This window comes from Schistocerca gregaria, chromosome 1 (genome assembly GCF_023897955.1).
Source record: "Schistocerca gregaria isolate iqSchGreg1 chromosome 1, iqSchGreg1.2, whole genome shotgun sequence".
Lineage (NCBI taxonomy): Eukaryota > Metazoa > Arthropoda > Insecta > Orthoptera > Acrididae > Schistocerca > Schistocerca gregaria.
The window spans coordinates 422,517,128-422,536,306 of NC_064920.1; the positions used below are offsets into that span (position 1 = coordinate 422,517,128).

A 19,179-nucleotide genomic window follows, 5' to 3' on the forward strand; every position below is an offset into this window, starting at 1 on the left:
TTATCTACTCTGTTATATAAGGTGAACAAAAAACCCACGTCAAACGCTACAGCGCGGTCTTTGCCCACTAACAGTACAAAAATGTGTGATGGCGTAGATATTCCTGACGTATCAAGTACTGATGATTTTCACGGGTTTGCAGCCTGACGACAACACGATATTTCGGCGGCCGATCTGGCCGACATCTTCACCTGAGATTGAGTCCACAATCACGACGGAGTTGAAGAGACCTCAGATTCGGCGCCTCCTTTATGCCGCGGGTACTGGCCGTTGCGCGTGCGCGAGCAACGGATGAGCTGCCCTCTGTGAGGCGAAGAAATTGCAGCGGCGCCAGCTGTGAAAACTGTCAAAAGCGAGGAACTGCAAAATTAAAATTCAGTCGGTCGGAAACCAGACCGTTGTTGTTTTATCTGTGATAAAATAGGATTCCACGTCTTGCTTATAGGAAAACTTTTGTATCTCTTAATAATATCATCGGACAGACGTATTTCGATTGATTCTTTCAATACACAATCCCAGTAACGGGAAGCCGAGGCAATAATTTGCGTCTCTTTGAAGGACATATTGTGCCCTTCATTAAGACAAACGTTCGGCAACGACTGATTTTTCCGGCTGGAGCAGACGTGTATGCCGTTGATGTTCCACACATCGATCTTGAACTGTACGAATAGACTGTCCAGTGTAGGCCTTGCCGCAGTGACAGGGAATCCTGTATACCCCAGGCTTCCTCAGTCCCAAATCATCATTCACCGACCCAAGAAGGGATCTAGTTTTGGCCAAAGGCATAAAGACGCTTTTAATATCATATTTCCTGAGGATTCTTGAAACGTTCGAAGAAATACTTCCCACGAAGGGTAGAAAGCAACAGATTTGGAAGTGTCCACCGTTGGTTCTCGTGGGGGTCCAAATGGAAAAGCACGAGTAATTTGGCGATCAGTATACCCATTCCGCCTGAAAACAACCTTGAGGTGATCCAACTCCTGTTTCAAGTTATCGGAATCCGAAACAGCATAAGCCCCCTTGACCAGTGTGCGTAAAACTCCCAAGTGTTGATGTTGTGGATGACAACTTGTGGCATGGAGGTAGTGGTCCGATTGCGTAGGTTTTCGGTATACACTCTGGCCGAAAGTCTCATTTTCTTTCTTATGTACTAAGTGTGTGTGTGTGTGTGTGTGTGTGTGTGTGTGTGTGTGTGTGTGTGTGTGCGTGTGTGTGTGTGTGTGTGTGTGTGTGTGTGCCGTCTGTTCTTTCGGGCACTACGATCCGAGGCAGACTGCCTCGTTAATCAATTAAATGTAGAAGGAAGCATGTCCAAGCTGTCGCAGAGCGTTAAAATTACAGCTACGGTGGCAGATGAAAAATTGTGCCTGACAGGTTTGAACCCAGATTTGTGGTGTCTTTTCTTTCGGACATGTCCGAAAGAACAGACACCACACATATAGGCACATACTGGGTGTTTCAGGAAGAATAGTAGAGAGTTTAGCAGGTGGTAGTATAGACGAATTGCATAAAAATTCCATATAAATGAGTCCACTTTTTATTGAGAACAGAGTTACAGCTGTAAGTACGTAATCCTAGTAATCCGAGTCATATCCAATCCAAAATGAGGTCATATTAAGGTAGTTGAATGTTCTAGCAATTACACTTTGATAATACCCATGTGAGTATTCCGATAGCCAAAAGAACCCGCTAGTGTGAAACCATCTGGAACTACATTACTATGAAACTGCAAGAACTCAAGACAATACGGGGACTCTTCCCTTCGCTAGGTAACTTCTTACTGTTATTTACGATTCTCCCTGTTCTAGGCGTGATGCAAATGGAAACATTCATAAGGCGCTTTCCGCTACTCTTGACAAACATCGTCAACTTGTAATCACTGCTAGTAACAACTGTGTGATGCTAATGGTACAGGTTGTCAGTGGGTGTGATGCTGTTACGCTGTCAAACTGCTCACAATAACGTTATTGGCGGCGCACGTAATCTAAGTAAAGATAAATGAGTATTCTAATTTAATGAAAATAGTACTCTAGTCTCGAGCTGCTAATGATACACTATGACTACAGAGATCGTCGTGCGGGTATTACATTAATTTTGCAGTGAACTGCTTGACAAGTAATACCGTCGGCTATGCAGCTGAAATGGCTCACTACACAGGTACACTAAGTTGCACTTGTTTAAACAAAAAAATGGCTCTGAGCACTATGGAACTCAACTGCTGTGGTCATCGGTCCCCTAGAACTAGTTAAACCTAACTAACCTAAAGACATCACACATCCATGCCCGAGGCAGGATTCGAACCTGCGACCGTAGAAGTCGCACGGTTCCGTACTGCGCGCCTAGAACCGTGAGACCACCGCGGCCGGTGCACTTGGTTAAACGATCAGCTCACTGCAATTCTGCTTCTACTGTCCATAAGTACTTGTACACTGACTGTTCGTTATTCGACTAAATATGTGCTAGAATCTGATTCGCACGTATAAGAGATTGGTTAGCGCAATGGGTTAGCGTCATCACAAAGCAATGACTAAGGAATGGATGTCGTTGAAGTCTCGTTATATCAATGGCGAGATAAATGATCGCATCTCACCCGTATTGCACAGAAAACAATTGCATCTTAAATATCGAAAACAAACGTCCATACTGTCGCAGGGCGTGGAAATACAGTAACGGTGGCAGAAGAATATTCGTGCCCGACCGGGGATCAAACGTGGACGTCCTGCTTACTAGGCGGACGCGCTGACCATTTCACTACCGGGACACAGAGGCCAACCTGCCTGCAGCACCTATATACACACCCTCCTAGTCAGACGCAACTTCCCATCTTTGCTGCATACCACACACGCGGTACCCCGCCGTCCATTATTCCACTCGTCCGCAGCCACACTGTATTCCCCCCAGTGTTTGAACGATGACGTGCGTCTAGCACTAAAAACTTTCGATGGTACATCGAGACCTGAATAATTATACGGGATTTTTCAGGAAATTGCAGAAAAAATGAAACATACCATATGTCCAATTTTTATTGAGTACATACAGCTGGTTTCAACGCTTGTTGGTCCTCACAGGACTCTGTTGTCTATACATCCTTGAAAATGATCTCCCACCATTATTGGAGTTAGCACAGCAACTGAACTCAACTCTGTAACATCCTAAGCGACCAAACTGCTGAGGTCATCGGTCCCTAGACTTACACACTACTTAAACTAACTTATGCTAAGGAGAACACATACACCCACGCCCGCGGGAGGACTCGAACCTCCGGCGGGAGGATCCGCGCAATCCGTGACACATCGCCTCAAACCACGCGGCCACAACGCGCGGCCTGTTGTTATAAAGGGAAGTCTAAAGGGCATTGAAGATGGTGGGGGAATTTTTGTAAATAAACTGTGAACGTCCTCATTTGCCATTACATTGAGTTTTTTAGGATTACGTACTTACAGCAGTATCTCTGTACTCAATAAAAATTGGTCACATTTATATGGATTTTTTGTGCATGTCCGAAAGAAAAGACACTACAAACCCTGGTTCGAACCTGATCAGGCACAAATTTTCATCTGCCGTCTTAGCTGTAACTTTAACGCCCTGCGACAGCCTGGCCATTCTTTCTTCGACATTTAATTGATTAATCTGCTTCTTTCTGACTCAGCCTATACTAAAGCAGTGAGTGAATTCTGGATGTACTACTGCTGGCCGCTGTGGCCAAACGGTTCTAGGCGTTTCAGTTCAGAACTGCACTGCTGCTACGGTCGCAGGTTCGAATCCTACCTCCGGCATAGTTGTCTGTGATGTCCTTAGCTTAGTTAGGTTTTAGTCTATGGGACTGATGACCTCAGATGTCAAGTCCCATAATGCTTAGAGCCATAAGAACCACTTTTTGATATACTATTGCAACTGTGGCCAATGATTCAATCCCGCTGGAAAGTATATTTGCTCCTCCACTACTGTCATTGAAACTGATCACAACGAAATTGTAGGAATCCTACGAAACCCTTAAGTTAATACTATGGTGCTGTGCAGATGAAAAATGTAGTTTTTCATAATTATCAGATGACAGATGGAGTTAGCCAGATTCCACTAATTACGACTGCTTTGTTAATTGTTGGTTCACAGGCGCTTTTCTGCCGCTTATTGCAACTATCTTTTGAATGTTAGAGCCGCGCGTGATTAGCCGAGCGGTCAGGGACGCTGCAGTCATGGACTGTGCGGCTGATCCCGGCGGAGGTTCGAGTCCTCCCTCAGGGATGGGTGTGTGTGTTTATCCTTAGGATAATTTAGATTAAGTAGTGTGTAAGCTTAGGGACTGATGACGTTAAGAGTCCCATAAGATTTCACACACATTTGAACATTTTTTGAATGTTAGAGCTGGAAGAATAGAAACATCAGATTTTCGCCATATGGGATATTCGAATTCAAATTAAGTCTTCACGTTTCTAGCAACGGCAGAATATCCATCAGATAAACTGACAACAAGAAGCAAGCTCATGCCTGTCTTCTGGCGGGAGTGTCAATGTCAGTGACCTGAATAACAATATTGTATGGGAAAGATACGTTGCCAACTCAATCACTGGAGAAGCTCCAAAATTCTGAATCGCGTCTGGTGAACATGCTTTCATGGTTTCGGTCGGATTAAGACGATAAAACATAAATAATTATGACGTTTCGTATGCACTTAGTAGTTCGATGTTTCCAAGTAATTACACCCGAGCCTCTAAACCCAGTTAGAGAAATGCGAATAAGACTCATTGACAGATAATGAGGATATTCCGACTCTTGCCACCCACAACTTTGAGACGAAGCAATAGTCACTTCCGAGGTCACTCACAGTATACATCAGCTGGTCCTTCCTGGTAGTATAATAAACATTGCAACTACGCAGTATATGTATCGCAACTCTGTGACCGACGAGTTACTTCTTTGATGGTACAGAATTATCCTGCTAATTTCCCTTGATATTATCATTTTTTGAGTCCACGAACGTCGTTCCACACGGGAAATACAACTACTCTTGCCTCTTGTGTTGCGATTTATCTGTCATAGTGGCTACTGGGCCTATAAGTAAGACATATATGCCCCACCTTTCCGCTAGCTCCGAGGTAAATTGCTTGCTTACCAGGTGCAGTTTGCTATCGTTCGCCTTTCGAGATTCGCTGGAAGCCAGGTTTTTAACTCTTTTTGTAGCTGAGCCACAAGCAGGCACGTAGAAACTCAATAAGGCAATCTTAAGACAACGCTCGAGCAGAAGTCGTCTTCCTACTTTCAGTACCCCTTAGTGTCAGAGAGAAACCCTTATGGAACTGCAGATATTCATAATGCCACTTTTGTTTTTTTCCGACATATTTTATGATGTTGTGAATACGTAATTTTCTCTGTTAACTTATACATTTTCATAATACTTGAGTATGATAGAGGACATGAAGTACATACATACCTTTTCGGGGTCAAAAGTGGGTAAAATCCTACCAATTCGTTTTAAAATAGGCACAGTCGTGTTACCGGCAATTAATGCTTTATTAAGATAGACTGCCGTCTTGATGTTTCTCTACTAAGTCGAATTTAATTTGTATTAGTATAATGAACATTTTAATTGCGTTTGCCATTAGATTATTGAACATGACAGTAATTATGAAAGAGAAATTGATCAGCAACAATATATTCATCCACAATATGTTAAACAATCTGTCAGTGCTAAAGTAGTTTACCAGTTCTACCCCTGTAGATACCTACTGGATATAACGATGTCATTAAACCAGTGTAGGCCGGCCAGGGTGGCCGAGCGGTTCTAGGCGCCACAGTCTGGAACCACCCGACCTTTACGGTCGCAGATTCGTTTCCTGCATCGGGCATAAATGTGTGCGATGTCCTTACGTTAGTTGAGTTTCAGTAGTTCTAAGTTCTAGGGGACTGATGACCTCAGAAGTTAAGTCCCATAGTTCTCAGAGCCATTTGAACCAATCCAGTGTAGTTTGAAGAGCATTTTTGTCTAGAAATGAATCGTCTTGACGGTTGATCGATCAAGAGCGGGAAAGGTAAAAGGTTACGAGTAAGCTATCAGAGGGAAAACTGCCTGAGAGATCACTTCCCTATCAACACAAGTGCCTGAGAGATGATTTCAATATCAATCCCCTGGATAGTTTTCATTCTAAAAATCAACAGAGTCGTTACCATGCAGTAGCACACGTGATATAATTTCGCCGTTCGATTTTCCTACACCGCGACCGAAAGGTGTCTCAATGGACGAACCCTTGGGGAAGAATTCGTAGTGCAAAACACACTTTTGGAGCTATCAGATGGAAAATATTGCGTTCACACTACTCTTTGCTCGAGTTTACGTCTTTTCGTATGGTTCAGCCTTTCATTTCTTCTTAGGAAGCTAACGCTAAAGGTATCATAACTCGTCACCAGTAACAGTACTGCGTGAGAATGCTCAATGAGCGACCTGATGATGTTCAAGCAAAACTGCAGTAACAGTCACTCCGCTGATTTTTTGTCGTTTTGAATTAGTGCATGCAGTACGCCTTCTGGACCTTGTCTGTTGAATGTAAATGTCTCATGATGGTTAAAGGTAATCCATCACTTATATCAGTAGTCGAGACATCCTTAATGTCGAAAATCGTCCATGCCAGAACGATCTTTGTTGAAACAAGAATATCTTTTTCTGGAGTATTTTTCCCAAAAGCACTGACTCCACACACAGTTCAAATCTTTCGAGCTGTCTTCTCTGGATTCACCCCTCTATTATACCAAAAGTAAATATTGTACTGCAGATGTTACACCGTTTTCCACTTGCGACCCAATTTTACAACGCTAAACTGAAGTTCATGATGTTCAAGTATGCAAAATCCAATGCGTAACTGCAAGATGATAACTAGAACTTCAAATTCGAGAATTGCAGGTGATACATACATTCACAGCGTCGCGCCGCGTTTACTTAGGCGGCACCCGATTTCAGGCGGCGGGTGGCGTCTGGCCGGTTGCCGATAGCCGCTGCAGCGCAAGGAAATACTCGAGCGTAAGCTGTTGTGATCGCAACACACCCACGAGCTGTCCTGCGGAATTGTTTCTGGAAGTATTAGTTATTACTGGTGGGTAGAATGTGAAGAGAATTATCTTCGATGTTCAGTCAGACTTATAAATTTAGACGAGGGCCGAAAAGTGACAAAACAAGAAAAATAAAAAAAAATACTGGTGGACGCGAACACGCGACTGTAAGTTTAGTATTTGCAACTATTACCACTTTTTTTGAATAGCGAACGAAAGGATCTTGCACCTGGTAGGCAAGCACTTCAGCCTTTTTTTTTTTCGTGGAACAAGAAGGCAGGGTAAACAAACAGCCTTATTCGTACAGTTGTGGTGTCCAAGAGATAAGAATAGTATCGAGACAGGAAAAAAATTGAAGTAGCATGTGAAAACTGCTGGATTTGGACGGGTTACTCCTGTAACTGAAATATCAGATCTGAAGATGGTTCTGAACGAACCGAAACCGGTCATATGAATAAAAAAAAAGGAATTGCAATCAAGACGGTTTTTAAGTAACATTATAAAATCACTGATTGCTGTTGTCCCATAAGACATTATGTCTGTTTTTGCAAAAAAAATTGGGAAAATATAAAATCAACGTACAGGCCGCCCTTTTTTTACATGAATAAAGTATATGACAATCCATGTTACGGGCGGGAGTGAAATCGAAGTTATCATCTACAACACAATCCCCGCAGCACGCGATGTCGCATCATAAATCTGGCAACCAGCCATATAATCTTCACCATATCTGCCATTGTGGGCGGCGCGTATTTCTTTTGCATCGACCACATCCGCCATTGTGGGAGGAAAAGTAAGTCCTGTATTTCGTATGACTCCGTATGAGCTCGTGTTGTTCTTGTTAATACATCCAATAATCCATCACGGGCTTAATATCGTAAGATCCAATTGACGGCATACGTCTTTTGCTTGGGAAAAAAGTCGTGTCCGGTAGATAAAGCACATCTGATGTCATTTCTGTGTAGTTTGTGCGCCGAAGGAAGGCCAGTATTCGAAGCATCAGCATCCAGAGTCCCCCGATGCTCCACACACTAAACCATGTCCTTCCGTTGCTAACAGTCCACAGTTTGTGCAAAGAGGAGAATCGACCACATGAATTGTATGTAATCGACTCCTTGTCACAAGTTTACGGTTTATGAGAATATACCACATCGATCTCGCTGCTGTTGACAGTAATGGAGTATGCACTGCACACCAAATTTGCTTCCAAGTTCTCGTTGGGTATTTGAATTCCATTTTGTTGCGGCCATGGTGATCCATCAAGCACCGACAGATATCCCGAGTCGGGGGTATTCTCGTCGAAGTTACTTTCAGACGAACATAACTATAATCAAGAAGAAATGAAGCAATGTGTGCAAGAGAAGGAGAAATGTTGCCCAGCGCTATCGGGGATTCGTACGAAGGCGGAACAAGTACATCTATCAGAGCTGATGTTATGGTATGGCCTATTTTGTATCATAGCTCGCATGTAAAGCGCCAAAGCTTTGTTTGGCACGTTTGTGAGGTTGAGGCTACTGTTCCGGATCTGTAGGGTTAGCGTGTCATGTTTGATCTTAAATAACATCCCAGTACTAACGTAATAACTAAAGGCAGCCATAAAGCGGTCTGCAATACCCTTCGGTATTGGTAGGATCTGCGATAAATGGGGCAGTATTCAAGCTAGGTGAACGTTGGTGAATGCCACCCGCTGGATCATGTCAAAGGCTCTCAGTGAGTTGTTGCGTATCGTCAGACGAACATTCTGCAGAAGCCGCCGAGAACTCGCCGCCGCCGACCGCCCTGGTGAACGGGTAAATGTGATCTCCGGACATCTCAGCGATTTCACCGTCTGAAACTGTCCCGGTACGTCTTCCAGACCTCGTCTAATGTGCATAATTTTGGAGTTCGTTATTTTAACGACACTGCCTGCCGTTGTGCAGTAAAAGTCTAGATGTTCGACAGGCTGACACTTTTCATGTCCTGATCTGACAAGAATGATCAGGTCGTCCGCATATGCGCGACAAACGAAAGAGTTCTCATTAAGCGCTATCCCAGTAAGTGAGTGCTTCATAACACACATAAGCGACTAGAGGGCTATCGCAAACAGCATCATGGAGAGTGGGCACCCTTGTCGAACTGAGCTTCCAGACCGTTTACAATCACCTTCGATGTAGCCCCTCGTATTAGCCTCATAACTATGGAGGTGAAAACAGGTGGAACCGCCAAGAAGTCATGGTTTATCCTGTCGGATGCACAATCGAAGTCCACAGATATCATTGCTGCTCGTGTTCTACACGTTTCCGCAAGGGCGATAACGTCACGGTACTCACTCAAAGCCGAGGAGACGTTGCTTCGCCCCCAAGGAAGCCTGACCAGAGGCTATTGTCCTGTATTTCGCCAGTTTGATACGAGACTCTGATAGTACTGCAATGATTTTGTAGTCGGTGTTTAGCAAAGTGAGAGGTTGATATTGATTAACCCCTGAGACTCCCCGCCATCTTCGGGCTGGGAAGAAGAACGCCCGTCACAAAATCCGACGGTAGGCGCATGTCAGGAAGCATCGCCTCATTGTACATCGACATCCATGTGGCATCATCACGTCCACGAATTCTCGATAAAACTCTAACGTAATCCCATCTGACCCTGGTTATTTATGGGCCGCTCCTTTCTTGAGTGCCACCTTTATATCGTCTTCTGTGAGTGGCTCCATAAGAACTGCGTTATCTGTCACTGTCAATGTCAATGTCGTTTGCAGATGTTGCAATATGTCTTCCCCCACACGACGGTCCATCGGTGTTCCGGCATATAGGTGGTGGAAATGCTCTAAAAATTCATTTGCAGTCTCGTTGCAGTTGTCGTTGTTCCGAGTAAGACGAGGTGTAGGAGATGTGTCCATGTACTTCCTGGAATTCAGGAATGTAAATTTCCTGCACCATTTTGGAGTATTGTGTGTCTGAGGAACCTTTCGCGCAAGGTAATTTGACACATTTGCATTGTTATATTAAGGTGAAAGTTAACATGTTTTTAGAAGAAGTCCGTTCCGGGCTTGAATTTAAGTTTGGTAGTATTAATGGAGTGTTTGATGTTCAAAATTGTAGGAGCCCGGTGGTAATGTTTATGTTCCCGCGACACATGGTGCATCGAAGTACGTTCCCCAATGATGGTGTCGAAACATCTTGCCCGTATTGGGATGCCAGCCAGTCGTCGTCGCGTGATCGAGAGGATTTGTGCCTTGACGCGATGAACTTCTGCATTATGTTCCGCTGTAGCACCTGGAAGGACATCTCACAAAGCATGGTGTAATAATAATCAAGGGCCTCTCTTTTCCATCTCATCTTATCCCGCCCATATTGTATTAGAGCTCTTCTTATTGCTGGCTTAGTACACTGCCGATCAGCACGGAGTACGGAGGCATTCGTTGGTAGACGACTTTGACATGTGGCTCATACCTTCGTGACCCTCTGACGACATTCAGGGTCCGCCAAAAGTGGCGAATTGAGCTTCCATGTCCCGCGGCTTCGCCATACACTTTGCCGAGGGAGTTATACAGTAAAAATGTAAGCCAGATGATCAGTAAATGTCGCAGGCCATCGTTCCGCGTCGACCACCTTATCCCGTAGGCCAACCAAAACATATATTCGATCACGTCTGCCCGCCGAGTTACTGGTAAAATAAGTTTGTCCCTCACGGTTTCTATGAATCTTGTCCCAGGTCCCACATAATTCCAGGTCCCAGAACAGCATTTGCAGTTCACGAAAGGTGTCTGGTCTTTTTGGGCTGAAGCACAATTGAAGTCACCACCTATAACAAAATGATCCAATCTGCCGGTAAATAAGGATACAATCTTTTCTGAATATCTCGCACGCGCCTGACTGTTGTCTGTGCCAGAAGAGGCATAAACATTGAGAATACGAATTGAAACGTCCCCTTTGAACAATTATACATGATTGTGCTTAAAGTGACAAACAATAATTTTAGCGCAACGCCATCTGACTTTCAAAAATCCCTACTAAAGAATGGCACTGACTAACATTAACCTACACGTTTCACAAATCACTTACCTCACAAAAATCTTCGGTACTCGAACTACTGCAATGCAGCGAGCGCCACTACTGCCAGCTAAATAAAAAATTCAAACTACTGAAGGCACTAACTACTAATAGGCATAGTTAGCAAATGAAAGATTTTGATAGAGAACAAACAATGTATTTACCTCAATAGTGCTCAAAAGTCATAATGTATATAGCAGTTCATGGCATCCTGTCTTACAAATTTCAAAACTGCGCCATCTCTCTCCCCACATCCACCACTGCTGGCGGCTCACCTCCAACTGCGCAACGCTACGTGCTGTTAACATCCATCTGCCCAACGCTACAATGGCGAGTATTACAACAATGCCAACCAGCCACAGACTGCACACAGCACACCCAGTGATCTTCATACAGAGCGCTACGTGGCGTTATCAATAAAAAAACATAAACAGCCTATTTACAGACTTCCATTAACAATTATCGCCATTTCTCGTGCTGAAGGCAGATTAAGCCAGGTCACGAAGCGGAATCCCGTCCAGGACAAATATCGCCGTTCCACTGTCGTTGTTCGAGTGAGACGAGATGTAGGAGAAGTGCCCATGTACTTCCTGGAACTCATGAATGTAAATTTCCTGCACCATCAGTACATCCACATCCGACACGTATATCATGTCCCTAAACAATTGCTATTTTACGGGTGATGTAATGGTATTTACGTTCAATGTCCCTATTCTGTATGCCTGGGTTCGAGTAGCTGCCATCTTCGCATTATGTTAAAATGTCGCAATTTCACCGTATCAATAGTCCCTTTCCACATATGCAGAGGGTCACCCGACGGACGTCACCCTGCAGCATTAGGTTTCTTGAGATATGGACGGATGCGAGTCCCCACCAGTAGAATGGTCGGAATCGGTGATTTCTTCATCCTGAGCAACCCAGTTGATATTATTTGGGTGCTCCAAACTGCACTGTGCGGCACTGATGTGTGGCATCTGTGCATCTTTCGCAGCTATAGACTCTGCCGCAGAATGGGCGTTGGACCCCTGAGGATTAGCGGATGCGTTATCTGAACGACGTGGCATCTTTTCACTATCCGAATTCATATGGTCAGGGACATCCGAAGCTTGTGGTTCCAAGTCAGACAGATCCATATGTTAGACTCATCAGCGCTTCCAAGAAGAGAAGGGAGCGTCTCTGCATAGTTTAGTTGCTGTTTCTTACGGCGCTTCGGCGAGCGTTATTTGCGGGCCCTAACCTCGGGCTCTTTTGTTGGCAAATCTTGTATCTCCTGCTGCCTCACAACAGCCACAACGCCCTGGGGCCGTTCCACTTCAGCTTCCATGCCGTGCGTGTTGCTGTTATCCTCTTTCTCCACCACCTGCAGTGTCTGGGATTGGAGGTTGGTCGGAGCCATGCCTTCTTCAGTGGGGGCTGAAGGCGCCTCAATCAACGGCGCCGTTGGTTCGATAGTACGATCCGACCTCGGGGTCACCTCCCTGCGAAGCGCCGTCGCGTAAGTCAGCGGCAGCAATGTTGGTGTAGCCGGATTCTAGAAGTGTCCACTGGGGAGCTGCACGAGTCTCCTCGACATACACGCAGATCGAAGATGTCCTTCACCACCTCACCCGGAGCATGTCTGGGGCTGTCCATCACAGAAAATCATTAGCCGCGTCACGACCAGAAGCAGTAACGTAATATTTTACAGATACATTACACATCAAATATTTCAGTAAATACACTCCTGGAAATGGAAAAAAGAACACATTGACACCGGTGTGTCAGACCCACCATACTTGCTCCGGACACTGCGAGAGGGCTGTACAAGCAATGATCACACGCACGGCACAGCCGACACACCAGGAACCGTGGTGTTGGCCGTCAAATGGCGCTAGCTGCGCAGCATTTGTGCACCGCCGCCGTCAGTGTCAGCCAGTTTACCGTGGCATACGGAGATCCATCGCAGTCTTTAACACTGGTAGCATGCCGCGACAGAGTGGACGTGAACTGTATGTGCAGTTGACGGACTTTGAGCGAGGGCGTATAGTGGGCATGCGGGAGGCCGGCTGGACGTACCGCCGAATTGCTCAACACGTGGGGCGTGAGGTCTCCACAGTACATCGATGTTGTCGCCAGTGGTCGGCGGAAGGTCCACGTGCCCGTCGACCTGGGACCGGACCGCAGCGACGCACGGATGCACGCCAAGACCGTAGGGTCCTACGCAGTGCCGTAGGGAACCGCACCGCCACTTCCCAGCAAATTAGGGACACTGTTGCTCCCGGGGTATTGGCGAGGACCATTCGCAACCGTCTCCATGAAGCTGGGCTACGGTCCCGCACACCGTTAGGCCGTCTTCCGCTCACGCCCCAACACCGTGCAGCCCGCCTCCAGTGGTTTCGCGACAGGCGTGAATGGAGGGACGAATGGAGACGTGTCGTCTTCAGCGATGAGAGTCGCTTCTGCCTTGGTGCCAATGATGGTCGTATGCGTGTTTGGCGCCGTGCAGGTGAGCGCCACAATCAGGACTGCATACGACCGAGGCACACAGGACCAACACCCGGCATCATGGTGTGGGGAGCGATCTCCTACACTGGCCGTACACCTCTGGTGATCGTCGAGGGGACACTGAATAGTGCACGGTACATCCAAACCGTCATCGAACCCATCGTTCTACCATTCCTAGACCGGCAAGGGAACTTGCTGTTCCAACAGGACAATGCACGTCCGCGTGTATCCCGTGCCACCCAACGTCCTGTAGAAGGTGTAAATCAACTACCCTGGCCAGCAAGATCTTCGGATCTGTCCCCCATTGAGCATGTTTGGGACTGGATGAAGTGTCGTCTCACGCGGTCTGCACATCCAGCACCAACGCTGGTCCAACTGAGGCACCAGGTGGAAATGGCATGGCAAGCCGTTCCACAGGACTACATCCAGCATCTCTACGATCGTCTCCATGGGAGAATAGCAGCCTGCATTGCTGCGAAAGGTCGATATACACTGTACTAGTGCCGACATTGTGCGTTCTCTGTTGCCTGTGTCTATGTGCCTGTGGTTCTGTCAGTGTCATCATGTGATGTATCTGACCCCAGGAATGTGTCAATAAAGTTTCCCCTTCCTGGGACAATGAATTCACGGTGTTTTTATTTCAATTTCCAGGAGTGTATAATCTGCATTACTGTCTGCAGTAGGTTCCCCTCCATTTAACATAACACCAATAACATAGCATTACCTTCATTACCATATAATTTTCAATTAAGAATACCACTCTTTCCAACTCCTGTATTATCTTCCAATTACTTAAATGAATTATCACCTCCTTTATCAACCACTTCTTTAACCAAAACATTTTTTTTAGGCATAGTTTGTGATAAGACTGTAGATAATAGTATGTAATAAATATTATTTTTGTATTAAATTGCAATACGTTTTTTATTTTAATATACGCATGAATGCAAATAAGGAGTACCTGTTGGGGTCAGCATGAATGACCCACCCCATCGGAAGACATGATGTAACCTACCACAAGGCATGCTGCCAACTATGCCTCAGCTACCGGAAACGCGCTATTTATAAGCACAGATCGCATGGGCACAAACAAGTTGGCTTCTGTCCAAGGTCACGTTCGAAACATCTGCAGCTGGCGACTCATTAAAACTGGAGTCGCCGGAATCTGGCACAGCCAAACTCAATTTAAACTTCGTGCGCAATGCACACAAATTACAACACAAGTATTGAAGAATGGGTTGTTTGGGATGGGTCATTCGTGCTGACCCAACAGGTCTCCTTATTTGCTTTCACGTGTATATTAAAATAAAAAAAGATTACAATTTAATAAAAAAATATTTATTACATACTATTATATAAAGTTATATCACCAACTGTTTTACATTTCAGATCAACACTTTTACCATATACAAAAATACAAATATTATCATCATGCAATACTTTACAAGACTTCCTTGTTCCAACACACAATGGTTTATCAATAAAAAAAATTGTCGATATTTCTCCAACACTACAAACACGAGACATAGTGATTATGAACGTGCAGTAACTGAGAACATCATGAGGAGGTACCTGCTCCAAAGACGTAGCTTTGGACTTAGTAGTAGTATCAATACAAATTATTGCAACAGTCAACCAACATTGACCAACTGGATTGTCAGTAACAGAAAAAGTAAAATCAAAACGACCTACACAAAATACAGTCTGTCCTTTTAAGACATCAATCAAAATGGACAAACTGACATTCATGTTATACTCAGTCTCCACATCGAAAATATATTTATAAATAGTAGGTGATGAGGCATACTGCCCACTATGCGCCAGCTACCAGAAACACGCTATTTTTGGCCACAGCGCACATGTGCACAAACAAGTTGGCCCACCCCATTCAAGGAGGTCGTTTGGATTTGACTTTTTCTGTCACTGAAAATCCAGTCGTTAAATGTTGGTTGACTGTTGCTATAATTCGTATTCATACTACTACTAAGTCTACAGCTACGTCTTTAGAACAGATACCTCCCCGTGATGTTCTCAGTTACCGGACGTTCATGATCACTATGTCTCGTGTTTGTAGTGTTGGAGAAACATCGACAATTTTTTTTATTGATAAACCATTGTGTGTTAGGACAAGGAAGTCTTGTAAACTATTGCATGATGATAATATTTGTATTTTTGTTTGAGGTAGAGGTGTTGATATGAAATGTAAAATAGTTGGTGATACGACTGTCTATAATAGCATGCAATAAGTATTATTTATTCATTAAATTATTTTTTTTTCTTTTAATATATACATGTGACAGCAAATAAAGTGACCTGTTGGGTCAGCAGGAATGACCCATCCCATACAACCCAATCTTGAAAACTTATGTTGTAATTTGTGTTTAGTGAGCACTGCGCACGAAGTTTGAATTGAGTTTAACTGTGTGCCAGAGGCCGGTGGCTCTAGTTTTAAGCAGCCGCCGGTCGCAAATTTTTCAAACGTGACCTTGGACAGGAGCCAACTTTTTCGTGCAAATGTGTGCTGTGGCTATAAATAGCGTGATTCCGGTAGCTGACGCATAGTCAGCAATATGCCTCATCGCAGGGTATATCGTGTCTTCCGATGGAGGCCTACTATTTACAAATCTATTTTGGATGTGGAGAGTGAGTGAAACATGAACGTTAGTTCGTCTGTTTTGATTTATGTCTACAGCCACTGATGTTTATGTACAATGACACATGTTTGTAAGAGCAACTCGCACCTGTTGGACACCATTGAGAACTGGATACATGCTAAAACATGCCCAGTGTTCGGCTGTATGACTAATAACTCTGCCGTATGGCTGGACTTATTCAATGACCAATGATTTGGGTATCTCGAAAAGCAGCTCAAAGATTCGAATCGTACGCACGCCCAGGCCCAAATGAGCTACTATATCTTTGCTAGTATGATCATCAGAGTGTTGGATCTGCAATCCTCGTGTGGCGCCATCACTGGTTCTATAGCATACTGCGTCATCAATCATCTTTACATAGAGAGTGCAATGCACGATTGAAAAATGAATTCTAATAATCTCTTTGTAATTAAGATGCACTTCGTCCCTCAAGAAACGTTCGATTTCGAAAGCCTTCGGCCTAGTATACTCAATGTTTCGGAAATTGTGTGCCATTGTGTTCGATTCAGATAGTAACACACGCGAGTAACGACGGTGTAAACATCGCTTCTTCCGCGAACTTTCGCAGCCAGGAAGTAAACAAGTACTTGCTGCATGCTGCCAAAGGCTGACTGTCACTAGCCCACGGGCTAACCCAACACAATGACATCTCGGAAGTAGACAAAACTTCCTCCTGACACTTCTGCATCTAACAGTGTTGCCAGATTGTGAAGATGGTCGAACTTGGCGTTGTGAGGCGCAGTCGGTTTTATTGGCCACATTAAGTGAACGACCCAGACTTAATCTCTGTGGCGGCCGCCCGGCGGTCAATTTTTATGTCTAAGACTGTACGTAGTAAATCTAAACGTTTTACTCAACATCAGAGGTCAAGCTCATTCTCGTTGTGCGGCGCATTACAAAGTAAATATTTTCAGCCGCCAGATGGTTGAAGTGAGTGGCCTACATCGAAAATGATCTGCCGTTTAATTTTAATGTGGAGCAGTAATTCCCTCCCATAAATATTATAATATTGCAGCCTAAATATTTGGCATTTTAATACTCATTATTACTAACACTAAACATTAGTGGGTATCAAGAACGTGTATCGAGTATCAAATGACACTACATTTACAATACGATCTTTTAAAAGTAATCAAACGTGCAACTGATATGTGTGCAGAAGAAAGATATGAATGCAATATTAATTATGTAAACCATAACTAACAGATTACGAAAATAGGGGGAAAAGGATCTTTATTTTCACGCAGGTAGAAGAAAGAAACCCTTCACACGATATCGTAGACAGAGAATCACATAAAAAACAGCAATGACTGTAATAAAAATAATCACAGTAAATAGGATTGACAATAATAATACACGATGTGACATGGCTGGAAATATTGCTCAAAGCTTAATATTCTTGTACAGAATTTATTTGCAGTAGAAATAATATTCTTATGTTAAATTTATATGCACTAAAACAGTTAATGATGCTTTATACAGAAAAGTGTATATTATACGTGTACTTCTGGCCAGAAATTTGACGAAAACAAAACCAAAGCACGAACAGTTGCATACAATGTACAATGAGAGGCGCATCATTACAAGAGTGACAAACCCTCATGACAGGCACATCCACCACTATGTTTACATGAGAATAAAACAAATCCCAAGGCAAGTGTTACTATATGGGAAAGTGATGCCAGCGGAAACCTCTTCAGTTATCACATTAACAGTTGCTCAACGTCAAAGTTATGCAAGAGCAAAAATCCAATACCGCAAGCAAACAGTTCCAGTGTGCAAAACAGCACATTGAAAACACCGCCGTATATGCCAGAATATCAAAAACATTTGTTACTCTAACACCAAAATGATAATTTTCTGTAATCTTATGGGAAACTGATCACAGGTATCTGTGACAAGTGCGATTATACTTGATAAAGTAGGATAATATTCTCCACATTGAGCATTAAGCGGCATAGGCGCGAGTCGTGTAGGTTCACTAGTTTCAACATAATAAGTTTCCGAGGGGGAGAAGGGGGGGGGGGGGGTAACTTCCGGGTTGATGCAAAAGTCATTCCCATAGTCGGCAGTGGCTACGAAATCATTCTCGAGTTTGATTCCCTGGTTGAACATTATGCCAAAGTGTCTTGTAACGGTGTATGGTAGTGCTTGATGTAGTACCATTTCATCTTGATTCTACAGCCGGAAAACCATACTGCCGCAAGGAACACACAAGAAGTGAGGTTGGCACCTAAATTATGTACAAGGTGCCTGAAAATAAACTGTAGGCGTATTGGAAAATTAATCTCAAATGTTCAAATGTGTGTGAAATCTTATGGAACTTAACTGCTAAGGTCATAAGTCCCTAAGCTTACTCACTACTTAACCTAAATTATCCTTAGGACAACACAAACACCCATGCCAGAGGGAGGGTTCGAACCTCCGATGGGACCGAAAATTAAGGCAGTGCTTAGCAATATTGATAACTTTAGTCCAGAAAAAGTGTAGCTATCCTGTGGCACCCTGATAGTTGATTTAGAAATACATGATGAAGACGAATTGGACAGCGATTTCACAGCAAAATATCCGTACAACATCGGGACAGTCTATCAGTTTCACCCTACTAAGAGATAAACCGTCACCCCTAGAGAGTCAGGACAGGACAACATGGAGAATCTCTCAGAAGAATACGTAGGGTCGTTTAATCCTCCTGGAACATTGCCTGCCATGTCACTAGCTCTACATCATATTCTCCATTCGAAATGAAACGCCTGTTGCAAGAAACTGTATCGGCTTCCACAACACATGCACCCCGTCATGGAAGAATTACAGGTCAACAACTTCTATGTGGTGCAACTGCATAATCTTTCGCAGCCATAGTCAGTTCACATAAGAGCTTCCTGAATAAGGTACACATCATAATTTAAAAGACTATTGTGACTGAGGAAGTCAGGATGAGAAGTACACTTACGATGGAATGTCAAGGCCCT

The 19,179-nt window shown here is 44.1% G+C and overlaps 1 protein-coding gene across 10 annotated transcripts in view; it reads right to left on the reverse strand.

The window, feature by feature from the left end:
- LOC126350584 (uncharacterized) overlaps positions 1 to 19,179 on the reverse strand; it is a 364,168-nt gene that overhangs the window by 92,277 nt on the left and 252,712 nt on the right. The window lies entirely within an intron of this gene.